Source organism: Chenopodium quinoa, unplaced genomic scaffold (genome assembly GCF_001683475.1).
Source record: "Chenopodium quinoa cultivar QQ74 unplaced genomic scaffold, ASM168347v1, whole genome shotgun sequence".
Lineage (NCBI taxonomy): Eukaryota > Viridiplantae > Streptophyta > Magnoliopsida > Caryophyllales > Amaranthaceae > Chenopodium > Chenopodium quinoa.
The window spans coordinates 690,396-702,289 of NW_018745653.1; the positions used below are offsets into that span (position 1 = coordinate 690,396).

Sequence of the window (11,894 nt, forward strand, 5' to 3'; positions counted from 1 at the left end):
TGGACAAATACATGAAAGAAGGGAAAGATAGAAGTCCCTTAGGAAATTTTAAAGGCTTTTTTTTCTCTATACGCTCCCAAAAGTGAGTAAATGGTCACTTTACATTGATTTAAATTCGTAGAAACCAAAATATAAGTTAATTAACACTAGGTGAAAAAAGTAGAATGGCACCGGTTCTTCAAAACCGGTGGTAAAAACATGGGTTAAAGTAGGCGTTTGTTTAGAAGAGGTTTTTGGCACCGGTTCGTTTCAAACTGGTGGGAAAAATGGTTTTTTCCACCGCTTTGAACCGAACCGGTGGCAAAAATATTTTTTTAAAAAAATACCCCTTATATTTTTCTAAACCCTACCCTACCTCATACTCGGCCTCCCTCCTCCTCTCTCTCTCCTGATCTCCTCTCCTCTCTTCTCTCTCCTCTCCTCTCCTCTCCTCTCTTTATTCTCTCTCCTCTTTCCTCTCCCTAAAAAAAACCCCCTTGTTCACCTAAACACCACCAAAGACGACCACTAACTCCACCACCAACTCCAACACCCAAGACCACGAACAACAACGAATCTAATCAAGATGGGTCTGATTTTTTAGGTTTAATTTTTCGATTTTTCTGGGTTTGTGTTTATTGGGTGTTTTTTTGGGTTTGATTTTGGATTTTAATTCGAATTTTATCTAGGTTTCATTAATTTATTCCAATCGATTTTCGGATTTCGATTTTCTTGGTTTATTGCATGTGTTTTTTTTTTCGATTTCGATTTCTGGATTTCGATTTCTGATTTTGATTTTCTGGATTTCTTTCATGTGTTTTTTTTCGATTTTCTAGATTTCAATCAAATTTATGGGTTCTTGCATGTGTTTGATTTTCATTTTTTTTCAATGTCTGGGGTTATATTTTGTCTGGGTTAATTATTTTTTTTCAATTTCGATTTCGAGGTTGAATTTTTTTCTGGGTTGATTTTTTTTTTTTCTAGGTTTCATTTTGATTTTTTTTTTGGATTTCAATTTGATTTTTTTTTTCCGATTTCTGGTTTATTATTTTTTTTTCTGGGTTTCAATTCAATTGTCATACATTTGAATTTATGGTTTGTTTTTTTGTTTTTTTTCTGGGTTTGAATTCCTGCTTTATTTTTCTGGGTTTGAATTTTTTGGAATGAATTTCTGGTTTTTTTTTTGTTTTTCAAAGCTGATTTATATTAATCTTGTTTTTTTTTTTAACTGGTGCAGGTACATCAATTTAGATCTTAAAAATTTAAATTGAAGAATCAAGATTCAAGAATATTGGTTTAGATGTGTAGGGTTTTTATTTATTTATATGTTGTAATTTATTGTAATTATTTTTATTATATATTGTAAAATTTGGATTATATTGATTGAAATTCGTCAGATTTAATTGAGATATTGATCGAGGGTAAAAGTAGGTCGTTGGGACAACTAACCCTAACCAAATTAAAAATTTATATTACCTAAACTTACACTAAACTAGTTAGTGGCAAGTAAAGGGTCGAACCCAAAAGGACTAAGTGTATTAATTTGTGCTAACTAGACTAGTAGGAAAGGTTGTGAGATAGAGAAAGATTAAACCAAACACTACTAAGAGCAATTAGCTAAAACTAGGGAAAGTGGAATCCAATCACATCAATGTATTAAACAACATCATACAAATAGCTGAAAATGACCTCGATTAGGAACATCAACCCATTTAACTCACTCTCGCACAATTAAGCATGTTAATTATCCTACTAAACTAATTCACTCTCGTGCAACTAGCCTAGCAAAGGTATGGAAGAATTTAGGGCTCTCAACCAACTCACTCTCGCACAATTGATTGAAAGCACAATTAAGAGCATAGAATCGATTAGCTAAAAAGATTATAATCCATTAAAGCATTACCCATACACAATAATCAAGAAACAATTCCATACTAATCACAATCAATCATTCAATTCATTAATATAACCTTCATCCAATTCCCTAGAACAAGACCTAAGCTAACATAATGAAGAAAGACATGGAAAACAAGGCAAAATAAGAATAAAAACAAGATTAAACAAACAAACTAATTAATCTACTCAAATCAACAAACAAAAAGCAAAAACTAAGAATTAAGCAAACAAATAAACATGAGAGAAAGTTAGAAAATGTTCATTGAATAGATGAGAAGAAGTTCCACAAAGTTGTTTTTTCAACCTCTCAAAAACTCCATGGAAATCCAAGTTTTCTCTCTCTACAACTACTCCTAAAACTAGAGAGAGAAAAATCCTAATCTAACCCTAACAAAGAGAAAATATAGGCTAAACTAATCTAATCTATCTAAAATAAAAAAAATATCGATTGAAAGTTGTGAGAAAATAACCCCAAAGGGGTATTTATAATACAAGTTAAATAAAAATAAAATAAAAATAAAATAAAACTAATTCAAAACTAAATTCAAAAACTAAACTAAAATAAAATAAAAGAAAATGAAAAGGAAAAAGAAAAAGAAACCCCCAAAATTCCCACCAAACCCATCAGACCCACGAAATCCCACCATCTTCTCCCTTCCTTTGCTACTCTCATTCACCATCGTCAATCAGCAAAAAATCATCATAATCACCACCGTAAATCAACATCATCATCATCTAGCATCACCAGATTCTCGGCTGTCCAATTTTCATAAAAATCACGTGAAAAGCTCGTGATTGACCCACAATTGCGCGCCCGCACAAAAGTCGCGCAAAGCTACTGCCTCAACTCTGACTTTGGACTCCGATTTGTGCGCTTTCTGACAGGGCTGCGCAGCCGCGAATTGGCTACTCTGTGAGTTTGGGTGTTGGGCAAATTGCGGCTGCAATTGTTGTTGTTGTTTTGGTGGCTGACGGTGGTCTTAATTGGTGGCTGACGGAGGTAGATTGGAGGTGAGTTCAGGTGGTTGTTGATGGTGGTTTGCTGTTGTGAGTTGAGGGGTTTAATTTGTGAGTGGTTTGGTGGTGATTTGGGTGGTTGTTGTTGTTGCGTGAAGTGAGGGAGCAGGGGAATCGGTTGTTGCGGTGGTGTTGGTGTTGGTTGATACGGGTTTTGGTGGACGGTGGTTTGGGTGGCTGATATTGGTGGTTGATTTGAGTTTCGGGGTGTTGGTGGTGATTTGGTATTGTGAGTGATGTTGATTTGCTGCTATTGTTGTTGGTGAATTGGGGAAGCAGGGGACTGTGTGGTGTAGGATGGCTGTTTTGCGAGTTACGAGTTGGCTGGGATTGGTGGGTGCGTTTGATGGTGATTTTGGTGGCTGGTGGAAGGTGCGGTTTATGAGCAGGGGAGCTACTCTGGTGGTTGTTTGGTGTGTGGAAGAGGTGGATCAGTGGTGGAGCTGGTGGCTGCTGTTTTGTGTGTGGAAGTGGTGGAGCAGGGGAGCTTAGTTGTGGCTGTGATAGGTGGGTGCTGGTGGCTTAGAGCATGTTGTTTGACTCAATTCTCGGACCTTGAACCCGATCGACTAAGGACCCGAAATCACCTACAACCAAAAACAACACGAGGGGATTTTTAAAAAATAAAATAAATAAAATAAGATAAATAAAGTAAAATAAAATGCTAAAACTAAATAAATAATAAAATTAAATGAAATAACATAAAATAAAGAAAACAAACTAGAAACTAAAAGAAAAATAAATAAAAAGAGAGAAAATAGGAATTAATAAAACTAAGTTAATCTAATTTAAACTAAAAACTACAAAATACTCAAATAAAAAGATAAAAGACGAGAATAAGCAAAATAATAGAAATAAAGGATAAAATGAGCTTAATTATTGAAATAAGCCGGAAAAGTATTCAATAAACACCCCTAAAAGTGACATAAAAGTCAGTTATCAAACTCCCCCAAGCTAACCTTTTGCTCGTCCTCGAGCAAATTAACATGAAACACGGGAGAAGGAGAGTGATTTATTCAAGCAAATCTAAGACACTAAAGGAGACAAGAATGTACACTAACTCACTTTTGTAGGAATCACGGTCAATTTTAACAGCTAAAGACAAGCCCTTTAAACCCCTAGAACGCCCTAGAGGACGAGTGTGCTCTCGTGAGGGTGTCCTAAAAGTTTAACCCACAACTCTAAACAAAAACCAAGGCAAGGCAATAAAAAGAAAAGAAAAAGAAACATAAAAAGAGAAAGGAAACAAAAAGTTCATATTTGGACGAGAGATAGGAACAAGCACCAATGAATGCAAACCTTTCTAAATAGACAAATGTACGCACGTTCCAAGATGTCAATAGTTGATTGAAACATAACATATGCTAAGCATAGAGAACTAATGGGGACACAATCCACCCTAGCCCCAACCAACCGGGCTGTGTTCTCTCCACTAGCTTCAAATCAACCCATAAGCTAGTTTCTCATGATTCCACGAAGGAACCGGAAAAAAAAGTAAAGAAATGAAAAACTTTGAGAAGGTAATCCCGACATCTCAACTATGCATACTCTCTCCATAGGTTTGAAGTCTATCTCCCTCCACATTTCTTTGACCTAACCCCACTAAAGTCTAAGGGTCTTTTATTGGGTTGTAACGTAAGGCTAAGGGTTAAGGCGGGGTAAAAATTTGAAAATTTTGGTGATATTTCCTAAGTGAAGCAAAAGAGTGGCCTACTCTAAAAAACAAACTCAAGAAGTCACAAAATATCAAACAAAAATACCAATAATGTCATCTCCCCCAAGCTTATTCAACACTAACACAATTAGGGGTGTACAAAAATTGGCTCGGACCTGAAACCGGACCTGAACTGACCTGAACTGGACCGGACCTGACCCGGACCTGTTGATTCAGGTACGGTCCCGGTTCTTAAAAATCCAGGTTCCCGGTCCCGGTCCGGACCCGGTCCAAACCCGGGGTTTTCAGGTCCGGACCTGAAACCCGGGAAAATCGTAATTAAAAAAAAAAAAAAAAAAAAAAAAAAAGAAGAAAACCAAACTCTGAAAAATTGAAACTGAGTTTTCGTGGACTTATTTGTATTTTCGGTGGACTCATTTGTATTTTTGGTGTTTGAGAATCGGGACTTTATAGACTTTATGTAGTTTTGTAATTGATAATTTTGGTTTGTATGTAATTATTAAATTATGCAACAGGTCTAAAAATCACAAAACAGGTCCATATGCAGGTCCAACAGGTTTTGTATTAAAAAAAAACGAAAAAGACACAAAACAGGTCCATTCAGGTCCAAACCCGGACCGGACCTGATTTTTCAGGTCTGGCCCGGAACCGGACCTGTTAATTCAGGTCCGGTCCCCGGTCCTCATAATTACCCAATTCAGGTCCCCGGTCCAAACAGGTCCGGTCCAGGTCCGGTCCGGTTTTGGACCGGTGTACACCCCTAAACACAATATATACCAAAAACGAAGTAATGCTCCCCCCCAAGCTTGAACGAAGCATTGTCCTCAATGCTTAAACTAGGGAAGAAAACGAAACCAAACTAATATATTTTTGTGTTTTTTTTTATATAGAAAATATTTGATGTCCTTGCCTTTTTTTTTTAAACTATGGACGACTTTTTCTTGAAATTTCATTTGATTTTCTTGAATTGCATTTTTCTTCTCAAACTTTTTTGCATTTTCTTTTGAAGCTCAACTTTCAATACCGTACTTAAACCAATTCACAAAATGTCTTGTTACATTTCAACACTCTCAAAACTCAAACCTCCACTACAACAAATTGACCTTTGTGCCACGAGTAAAATCGTGGCACAAGTGTAAAATTCCCGTTGCTATGTAATTTAGCCACGGGAATTTTAAAATTTATTCCCGTGGCACAAGAGGTCGTGGCTAGGAATTTGCCACGGGAAAATGGATGTCGTGGCAAATTTTAATTTTTATGTCACGGGTATTCACGTAGCAAATAAATTCACTTGCCACGTATATTAACGTGGCTAATAATTCATTTGCAACAAATTCCACCGTGGCTAATAAGCATTGTTCTGTCAAATATTATCGTAGCCAATAAGCTTGTTTGCCACAATATCAGCGTGGCTAATAAGCTTGTTTTCCACAGATATTATAGTGGCTTGCTTTTTTTTTTTTTGAAAAAAGAAATATTATAGTGGCTAATATATTATATTTTGCAATTTTCCACCCAAATTGACTAACAGACATAGTACATATAAACACATAAATCTTACATATTTTCATTAATAACTTGTAAATTACACTTTTCAAGTTTTATCAAAAAAATAAAAAATACAAATAGTCAATAAGAATACACTATAATTGGAGCAGAAACAATCAGCAAAGCAGAAGCAATCTCCAGCAAAGAGCAGCAGCAAGTGTCTAACTACATCAGTGGAAAACCCTGAAGCTTCTTAAACACCTTGCTTTCTCCGACCAGCACACTACACATCACGAACTTCTTTAAATCAGCCAGCAACCACTTTTTTCTTTCTGATATTTTGTCATTATAAGTCTAAAAATTAGCTCACTGCAATTTTGAAGAAGCATATACTACGACTAGCGTAGTACTAAAAATAAGTATGAGCCAATGTAATAGAGTTTTGCTCAAGGAGCATATAACTCACTAAGAAAGAAAGTCCAAAGTACACTTCTATACAAAAAATATTGGCTTGAGCTTGAGCTGCTCCAAAGCGATTTTCACAAGTACACTGGTATGACTAGTGTTGACTTTACAATAATAAGAGACAGAACTAATGATATATTGTAAAGAAATAGCCTTTTTATACCCTAAATTCAACCCTGATTTGACACGAACCAGGCATTCTTACCCATATTCCTAAAAGTTTGTTACATCGAAAACAAATAAAACATTAGAGTATACTGTAGAATTGCACCTCAGTAAAACATCCACGGTATATGAAAATGTAGAGATAAACTATTGTTCAAAAGTTAAAAGTCTCGGAAAGTAAATAAGAGAAGCTATATGAGCACTTTGAACTCATGCACAATTCTGTTGCAGTTCAGGATATTTTTGAGACAAACACCAAGTAAATGCTGAAAAAAAAAACATCAACCCAAGAACCATTAAAACCCACATAATTTCACCTTAAAACAATGTACACACATATTAATCTAGAAAAATTACGCCAAAACTCACAAATTTATTGAAACGTACGAAAATTCAGCATCAAAAACACAACGAAATCATGTAAGTATAGTCTGAAGGAACATTGAGGTAGAGCCAGCAAACGTGAAACTTTTCAAGCTAAGAGAACCCCGTTTTTCATGATAACAAGAGCTAGAAAGCATGGAATTAGGGTTAACATGTAAGCGGTTTTGTCTTGGGTGGTTCAGTGGTCGACGCCCAGTTTGTATTTTTAAATCTGGGAACCAAAGAAGAACAAAGTCAACTTGCTAGCTTCCTAACTGTACAAACAACACAAGATAGTCGAAGAAATAATGAAGATATATTATATGAGAAACTAAGAAATACTTTAGTGAGAAACGATATGATGCAGATAGTATACAAAAAGAGTAATATTGCAGGTCCAATTAAACATTGTCAGATTCACAACTCCTTTGTTGATACCTTTGATTTCAAAACTTGTAAGGCCTGCTCCAATCCATTTCTATTTCGGCCCTACAGACTAGAGGTAAAATACACTTAGAACCCTAAAAAGAAGAGTAGAAATTAATAGACAATCATACTGACAAGTGACAACTCATATGCAATACTCTCAAGAGTTAAAGCATCTGAGCTACAGCTTCCAAACTTGTAGATAATAATGGAACGACAATTGTGGAGCTAAAAGAGCTTACTCTCCATTGATAGAGTTCAGAAGCTCAAAGCCAGTTTGTCTAAGACGAAATTAGATCCCAAACAAAACAGTAGCAGAATTAATATTGAATAAAATTTTAAATAGATATGCAGAACATCATTTAGTTCACAGATACAATCAGGCCTCACAATCTCACATAGTCACATTTGGACAAATTCACATATTTCAATAGGTACAAAAGCAAAATGACAAAAGGTTGACCATGCATGGATGTATATGGCTGTCTACACAATGGGCAGCTCCCTATTCTAAGAGATTAGTCAATAACTTAATATTATATAACTTTCTAATCATAAACAAATTCATCAACAAGATTGATTAAACTCCCGTTCAGTAGGATAATTATACTTCGTATAAGATTCATATAGGGAGAAGGAATTTTCACATATAACAGTTTGAAGATAAAGTATGACACCTAGGTTTCTATTTCTCCAAATAATAGAAGTATAATATCATCCCAAAAGCTTCATAAGTTCATAGGAAACAACTTATAGAAACAAAGTAGAGTTATTGTTAACTATCCCTACAACGACACAAGCCATTAATTAGAAACTTAGCATAACTTTCAGCAAATGGACCGCACTCTCCCATACAATTGAATAAAAATTGAACAAAAATTATAAGTTGGTGTTCAATATAGAAGACCTGATCATGTTGCAATTAGAGATAGGCACATGACTTAAGGATATCCAATGCCTCAGAGTGTCTCTCATAAGCTAAGTACCTGAAATTTCAGCAAACCAACTGCATAAACACAAATAAATAAAGGCAATAACCAAAATAAATACTAGTACAAGAAAATTACACAATGCACCGAAAAGGTAAGTCAATAAAATGACTTCAAAGAACTGTACCATAGATCTTGTATGTTCTAAGGCGGTGAGGCGTCCATCCTAATTCAATCCATTGTTCGTGACTATATTTTACATTCTCTGTTTTTACTTTTGCAATCCCAATTTAGTTTTGCTTATTATTCTAATTGTCAGTGGTTCATGTTATCATCAGATTTTGGATGAAAGGTTTTGAATTGTTGAAAGTGCCTGCAATAACAAAGTTGATTCCAAGTAATTGACTAAAATGCTGCAATTAATTTTAACTGAGTATTGTACAATTGTCTAATTTCAATTAAAAATCCAGGATGAACACTACAATCACAACAGTTTTTAGAATTTTAACCTAAATTCGCACCACTACCTAATTTTAATCAAAAACCTTTTCCATTAAACTACAATAACAACAACAATAAAAGTAGAGAGAAAAATCAAGCCTCTTCCTCCGTATTAAAAAATAATCGTTATCAATATCCGTATTAAAAAAATTGAATAAAAATCAGAAAGAAGAGAAAGAAAGTAGAAGTTATGGTGACCGTGAGGGCCGAAAATCCTTTGAGTGATGCTGATTCTTGGAGTCGCCCAAACCCTTGAAGGAGAAGTCAACCCTTGGAGCAGTGGCCAGCAGCCCTGACTTGCAGCCGGAAGGATAAAGGAGGAATCCTTGACTCGCGGCTGTAGGGAGGAAGAAGATCTTGACCGAGGGCGACCTAGCGGCAGCTCTTGAAGGCGGCGTCGCGAGAAGAGTCAGCGTCAAGAAGGAGAATTGACGAGGGAGAAGTGGATTATTGGTGTATTCAATAGGTGGTGTTTGACAAGTGGGAATTGAGGATGGGATTAATCCCAATTGAAAAAATAAGTCTCGTTTGTTTGGTGAAAATGAGAATAAAGTGTTTTGGGAATGAGATTATTTAAAGGTGAATTCCCACCATTTTATTTTTAAGGAGGGTAAGTAATAAATGGATGGGAATGGGAATAGGGGAAAAATGACATTTTTGTCATTAATGAAAAGAATGAAAAATTAATCTTAATAAGGGTATTTTTGTAAAATTGTTATTTATTCCCTATATATTCCCACCCACTATCCAAACAAGGTATTGCCATATTTTCATGTATTCCCATCAATTAATTCTCAATCTCATTCGCACCTTTTAATCCCCAAAATCTCATTTCCACAATCCAAACGCCCCGTGAATGCGCGTGAAAAACAAAGTGATAGTTTTAGACTTTTAGTTTTAGTTTTAGCGCTACAATTTCAAACAAAAACGAAGTAAATTAGTTTTATCGCCCCAGGTTTTTGTATAAACCGAGCCTTTTCTAATTTTCTTAAGAGTTTTCTAGTTCGGCACGAAAGTACGTCTATTTTGCTCCATTTTTCTAGAATTTGACGTAGTAAAAGATGTTTTTCCTAACATTTTTCCTACTACGAAAGCCCCAACAAAACGATATATATTTGGGCAATCTTAATTTTAAGAGTAATTTTGACTATTTATGATTAGAAAAGCCGCAAATAGGGAGCTGTAAATGACTTTTTATACCAGTTATGGGCTATAAAAATATCAAACAAGCAATTCACAAAGAGAAATCAAATTTATGAAAGCAATACACTTGTTGGCGTTATTATGAAGGAAAACAAAGCATATTTGTAAAGAAAATTTAAGCGTCTATTAGAAATAGATCATCTATATAAATATATTCGACCTCAAATTTGTACTCGTTATATTTAATATTCAAGTTTAAAAGAAAAAAAAAATCAAAGTAACATGGCTAATTCATGGTATCTAATTAAATTGTATGCATGTAAATATATATTCTTAGTAAAGTTATATTGTACGCTACAATTTACACTTTTTTATGACATGAGAAAATAATCTAGCTACATAAAATTTTTTGATAGCAAAACCTGTGGCATAAATGTGTGCTTGTCACAGGAAAAATTATTACCTATGACATTAATGCAAAGTTTACCACATAAAAAAAAATACTCATCGCACAATTGTAAAGTTTGCCACGGAAAAAGAGTTACCCGTGGTACAAAATTAAAGTTTGTCACAGGAAAAGAGCTACCCGTGACACAGATGTAAAGTTTGCCACGGGAAAAAAAACTACTTGTGGCACAAGTGATATAATTGTCACGGGAAAGAAAAATCCGTGGCATAAACTATTCTACATATATAGGTTTTGTATCATAATTCATTTTTCCCGTGGCTAAATGAAATATGCCACGAATTTTGAATTCCCGTGGCATAATTCGTGGCACAAGTGATGATTTGTTGTAGTGCTCACATGCCAATGCTTCACTAACTAAAAGGGTTGGTAAACATAGGCCATTAGGTTTGTAACGCGGTTTAAACAAGAGCGGGAAACATTAGGCTCAAATTGGTTAATAAGTAGGTCGATGCAAAATAGAAAACCAAATTTGTAACAAAATAAAAAGAAGATAAAGAAAATTGAAAAAGGTGCCCTTTTCCTCCCCTAGAGTGGCTCAGTCACGATCTTGGGAGCTAGAGGTCAAAGCAAGGATTAAGACATGCATAGTCAAGGATCCTAAATAGCCGCTCAACAAGGTGATGAAGGCTAGAACAAAAGAAGCTCACAAGAGATTATAACCAAACAAATACCAACCAAGGGTTTCAAATCCACTATAGAGAGCAACTCCATCTTACCACATTCCCGAGAACTAAGGCTTCAACCAATAACACTCTCAAACTGTGCATACATTTACCACTTAGGAAGAAAAACATTCAAGGATTCAAGTCCCAAAACAAAATGTCCAAAATAAGAACAAACAAAACACATTTTGCCAAAATTACCTTGAAAGTAAACAAAAATCTTTTTGGATTTTTCAAAATAAAAGAAAAGACATGGAAATGCATATACTCAAGTGCATGGCATAAATGAATCAACATCCCACTAAACATGATAGAATACCCTCCCTCCCAAGCTTGAGTGAAACAATATACTCAAATATAAACAAAATAATCCATGGGAGGGGAAAAGAAAGAAATCAATCCAACAAACTAACACAAGTCCAACGAGTCACCAACCATTAGAGAAAGAGCTAGGAAAGATATTACCGGATATTGGTGGGTGTAATTACCGCAAATGAACCAATTTAACCTTTCAAAGCCGATTTCCTCTTGAATTGAATCTCGATTTCCATATGCTAGCAAAAATAGGCGTCAAACTTCCTTGATTCTTGATCCAAACCAATGCATAAGTGTATATCAAGTCATGTACCTAGAAAAAAGCACACAAACATTTTCATGAGAGAAAATCTAATCTAAAAAGAAAAGAAAATGAAAGCAATAAAAACCTCGGGTTACTT

The 11,894-nt window shown here is 35.1% G+C and overlaps 2 long non-coding RNA genes across 3 annotated transcripts; one reads left to right on the forward strand and one right to left on the reverse strand.

Moving 5' to 3' along the window:
* Positions 1-266: 266 nt before the first annotated feature.
* LOC110717115 lies at positions 267-1,361 on the forward strand. The gene is made up of 2 exons (XR_002510675.1): positions 267-583; positions 1,217-1,361. It is a non-coding gene; the product is annotated as an uncharacterized LOC110717115 (long non-coding RNA).
* A 4,726-nt stretch (positions 1,362-6,087) lies between these two features.
* LOC110717117 lies at positions 6,088-9,690 on the reverse strand. 2 transcript variants are annotated; one of them, XR_002510677.1, is made up of 2 exons: positions 9,103-9,690; positions 6,088-8,460 (listed from the first exon to the last, which is right to left on the reverse strand). It is a non-coding gene; the product is annotated as an uncharacterized LOC110717117 (long non-coding RNA). The 2 variants fall into 2 exon arrangements; XR_002510676.1 differs by having other exon boundaries at positions 8,591-9,688.
* Positions 9,691-11,894: the final 2,204 nt, after the last annotated feature.